This window comes from Hippopotamus amphibius, chromosome 17 (genome assembly GCF_030028045.1).
Source record: "Hippopotamus amphibius kiboko isolate mHipAmp2 chromosome 17, mHipAmp2.hap2, whole genome shotgun sequence".
Taxonomy (NCBI): Eukaryota; Metazoa; Chordata; class Mammalia; order Artiodactyla; family Hippopotamidae; genus Hippopotamus; species Hippopotamus amphibius.
In genome coordinates, this window is record NC_080202.1 from 43,898,455 (window position 1) to 43,903,876 (window position 5,422).

Consider the following 5,422-nt stretch of genomic DNA (forward strand, 5'->3'; position numbering starts at 1 on the left):
ATGTATTTCCTGTATTTTAATAATTTTTCTCACTCCATATCTTTTTCCTAAGGAGGGGAAGTTAAAAGAAGTAAGATAGTGGCATATATATACAATGGAATATTACTCAGCTATAAAAAGGGATGAGATGGAGCTATATGTAATGAGGTGGATAGAACTACAATCTGTCATACATAGTGAAGTAAGTCAGAAAGAGAAGGACAAATATTGTATGCTAACTCACATATACGGAATCTAAAAATGGTACTGATGAACTCAGTGATAAGAACAAGGATGCAGATACAGAGAATGGACTGGAGAACTCGAGGTATGGGAGGGGGCGGGGGGTGAAGGGGAAACTGAGACGAAGCGAGAGAGTAGCACAGACATATATATACTACCAACTGTAAAATAGTCAGTGGGAAGTTGTTGTATAACAAAGGGAATCCTACTCGAGGATGGAAGATGCCTTAGAAGACTGGGGCGGGGAGGGTGGGGGGGACTCGAGGGAGGGTGGGGGGGGGAGTTGAGGGAGGGAGGGAATATGGGGATGTGTGTATAAAAACAGATGATTGAACTTGGTGTACCCCCTCAAAAATAATAAATAAATAAATTAAATTTAAAAAAACTCTAAAAAAAGAAATCTGTTCATCAGTGCAAGTGGATTGTTAAAGTCCCCTACTTTTATTGTGTTATTTTCAATTTCTCTCTTTATGTCTGCTAATATTTCCTTTATATATTTAGGTGCTCCTATGCTAGGTTCACATATGTTTATGAATGTTATATCCTCTTTTTGTATTGATCCCTTTATCATTATATAATCCTTTTCTTTGTCTTTTGTTATAGACTTTGGTTCAAAGTCTACATTGTCTGATATGAGTGTTCTACTCTTCTTTCTTTCTGTTTCCATTTGCATAGAATACTTTTTTCCCACCATCCCCCCATTCAGTCTTTTTGCATCTTTAGCTCTGAAGTGAGTCTCTTTTAGGCAGCATATAGATGGGATTTTTTTTTAATCCAGTCAGCCAACCTATGCCTTTTGATTGGAACATTTAGTCCATTGATATTTAAGTGATTATTTATAGGTATGTACTTATTGTTATTTTGTTACTTGTTTTCTGGTTGTTTTTAAAGTTCCTCTCTGTTCTTTTCTTCTTCTTTTAATCTCTTCCTCTCTGATTTTATGATTTCCATTAGCATTGTGATTGTGTTCCCTTTTCTCTAGCTTTTGTATATCTATCATAGGTTTTGGATTTGTGGTTACCATGAAGTTCATATATGTTGACCTATATCTACTTGTTTTAAGCTGATAGTCATTTAAGTTCAAACACATTCTAAAAAATCTACATTTTTTTACTTCCCCTGCCACATGTTGTATTTTTGATGTCATGTTTTACATCTTCTTGCCTTTCCCTTATCTGTTTATTGTAATTATAGTTGATTTTACAATTTTTGTCTTTTAACCTTCATGCTAGCTTATTTAAGTGGTTCATCTACAGCCTTTATGATGTATTTGCATTTACCACTGGATTTTTCCCTTCATATAGTTTCTCATTTCTTGTTATAACCTTTTCCTTTTCACTTATAGAAGATCTTTTAACATTTCCTGTAAGGTCAGTTTAGTACTGATGAACTCTTTTCGTTCTTGCTTGTCTGAGAAGCTCTTTGTCTCCCCTTCAATTCTGAATGATAGCCATGCTGGGTAGAATTTCCCAGTTTTCAGCCATAATTTAATCAAATACATTTTCTCCCCCTTCTCTCTCTTCTTCTGGGACCCCAGTAGCTTGAATGGTAATACACTTGATATTGTTTCAGAGGTCCCTTAAACTATGCTCATTTTTTTAAATTTGTTTTTCTTTTTGCTGTTCTGATTGGGTGATTTCCATTATTCTATCTTCCAGATAACTTGTGTGTTCTTCTGTATCACCTAATCAGTTGTTAATTCCCACTAGTGTACTTTTCATTTCAGTTATTGTATTCTTCAGCTCTGACTTGCTTTTTCATATTTTCTAGTTCTTTGTTAAAATTTTCACTATGTTCATCTCTTCTTTTCCCAAGTTCAGTTAGCATTCTTATTACTTTGAATTTTTTATCGTATAAATTATTTATCTCTGTTTCATTAGTGTTTTTCAGGGTTTTTCCCCTTGTTCTTCATTTGAAACATATTCTTGTGTCTTCTCATTTGATTTAACTCTCTGGGTCTCTATGAAATTAGGTAAAACAGTTACCTATCGCAGTCTTAAAAGAGCGTCCATTTGTGTGGAGAGTGTCCCTATGCAGTCTACGTGTGCCTAGTGGCTTTGGTGGAAGAGCTGAATCTGAAGTGAGCAAGGACTGCATCTTCTCTGGGGTGTGCTGGCAGCCACCAGCATGTAAGAGGTAGGGTTGGAGTTATAGGGACTAGAGCCAGAGCCAGATGTGAGGCAGGGCTTCTCCTGTGCTCCGTGGCATTTACTATCCTATAGGATGTGGGAGCTGAGTCTGAGGGGCTGGAGCAGGAGCCCTGAGGTACATGGGTTTCTCGGAGGTGTGATTGCAGTCTCTGCAGTGGGGACATTGCTGGGGCCTGAGGGTTTGGGCCTGCACTTCTGTGCTGGTTTCATTTTTTCCCTGGTGTGCATGTGTTGGTTAGAGGCTGAGTCCGGACTGGAGGGGTTGGAGCCACACTAATAAGCTGGTTTCACTCCCTTTCATGTGTATGCATGGACACTCACGCTGGCAATGGCTACCTCTGCCCTGATCAGAGGCAAGGCCAGGGTCAGGGCTAGCTATGTTCCCTCTAAGTTTGTGAACTCTTGCTGGCAATGACAGTCTCTGCTGTAGTAGGGAGCAGCACTGGAGCAAGAGGTGTTGGAGTAGGAGCCCAGTGCAGGCTGAGGGCATGCTGGGTGTAGTCTTGGCAAGCCAGCCAGGGCATCAGGCAGTTTGCAGTCTGCTGCCTCTGCACAGGGACTGGGAGTAAGCAAGTCTGTGTGCATATTCTTCAATAGTAGAGTCTCAGTTTCTTACAGCTGTTTGTTAAGTCCCACTGGTTTTCAAACCAGCTAAGGGGGCTCATCTTCCCCGTGTCAGACCCAGGCACTGGGGTGCCTAATATGTGGCTTGAACCCCTTGCTCCCGGAGCCTGTGATATCCCCCTCCTCTTCTGGGTCCCATGTTAGGGGTGCAAATCCTGACAAGATCACTTCTCCTCCCCCCCACCAGACTCTGTGTGTATCTTTCTTTACAGCCTTGGTTGTAGAAGAGTCACCCTGCTAATCTTTGGGTTGATTTCAGTGAAAGTTTTATATCTGTAGTTGTAGTTTTGATGTGTTCGCGAGAGGAGGTGAGCTCGTCGTCCTCCTACTCTGCCATCTTGATCCCACCCACCCAAGCAATAATTTTACTATAGTAAAGATGTACTCTCCAGTGAAGATGAAAGTATCATGAATCATGAATCACGAATCCTTGTGTATCAAATTACGTAACATTATAATTGAATTGCTTCTGTTTTCTAATTTTTTCTAGCCAATTTTGGTATTTTATATTTTCCTCTAATATCAACCAATTCAAACACAGAATATGGCAAAATATTCTCATATAATTTTTAAAAAATTTCCCAGGTATAGATAGTTATTTCCCTATTCTCATTCCTGATTTGCTGTATATATACTTTATCTTTTTCTCAGTTATACTTCCTAGCAGTTGAACTGTGTTATTGTTTATTTCCTACCCCACAAACAATTCAGTTCTTAGACTTATTCATTCTTTACTGTGTGTTTACTGTATTAATTTCTGCTTTAATTTTTGTCAATTCCTTTTTCTGTCTTTAGGACTTTTTTGTTCTTTATTGTTCTTCAGTTGAGTGGTTGACTCTGTTTTCATTCTTTGTTGCTTCAGCCTTATTTCATGGGTTCAGATATATAGTTCTCATTACCATCATTATTAATTAGCTTACAAATTTCATCTTTGTTTGTTCTCTTTGACCCAAATGTTGCTTCCAGAAGAATTTTAATATTTTTAGATGGTTGGATTTTTTGGCTCCTAGCATTTTAACTTCATTTTTAACATAATTTCAAATTTATAGAAATGCTTTAAGAATAATACAGAGACCTCCCTCCTACCCTTTACCCAGATTCACAATTTGTTTACAGTTTGCCCAGTTGCTTTATCATTTATTCATACTTTCTCTCTCTCTCTCTCTCTCTCTCTCTCTCTATCTCAACCTGTCTCTCTCTCTCTCTCTTTGCTACTTCAAGGTAAAACAGGAAAAAATATTCTAGCACAAATTATGATTCTTTTTGATTATAGGAAATAAATTCTATTCTTATGAATTCCCTTATCAAAATTTCCCTGTATCATAATCCAACCCCCCTTTTTTAAACAGGTGATGCAAAGGTGCATAAAAATAGGATACTACAGGGTGTGAAGTGTTTCAAAAGTAAGTAAGAATTGTAATGTATTAATATTTTTGTCTGAAATCATCAGTCTTTGCATAAGATTTTGAGTCTTGTCTCCCTCTCTATATTTTTATTTCTTATTTTTGCTTCTTTCAGTATATTTTCAGCTTACACAGAAACAGGGTGTATACTTTTATCTTCATAAGAAATATCATACTTGGAATTTTTCTAGTATTGCTCCCAAGTAAATAATTGGTATGGAATTGGCAGAGAAAAATTGAAGTAGAGGGTTAGCTTCACTTCACCACATTTAGAAAAGTTGTTCAGCAACAAACACAGCCAATTTTGGAAACTATGCAAAAAAAAAATACTTTTTACTGTGAATTAGCACTACTGGGAGTAACAGATGAGGTGTCTCCAGGTCCAGTTACCAATAACCTTCCTGAGAACGTCTCTATGTAGACTTGTCACCAGTATAGGTTTTAAGGGACTGTGTTCCACTTCCACTGTACCTGTTGACTTTCTCTGTGCTCTTGGAAAAGCCAAATGGGAATTATAGTCTTCTTATCAGGAAGGGCAATAACAATACAAAGATGCAAACTTTATTTTTTGTTGTTGTCTCTTTTATTATAATATTTATACATACTCATGAAAGACATTTGAAGACATAAACGTGTGTTTCATGTTTTAGATCATTTAGTTGCTTTCCTGTTCCTCTTCTGTCTTTCTTAAGGAGGAAAAGTTGACAGCAGCAACCTGAAACCACTTCTAGAAAAAATGGACATCAAACTCACTGAAAAAGAATTTGAAGAGCTAAAAGAAAATCTATCTGTTGATGGTATGCATAGTAGATACCCTTGTCAGTCCCCAAAGGAAGTTTTGTCCAAGTCTTACAGCTGAGAATTTCTAAAACTAGATTTCGTTAGTGATAAGATAAAAGTTTAAAATATGAAGGTACGGTAAAATTAGAAAAAAAGCTACAGATGCCAACTATTGCTGCTGTCACTCAACATTGTCTTAAGGGGTGTAGCTACTTTAGTGAGGAAATGGGATGAAATAATATT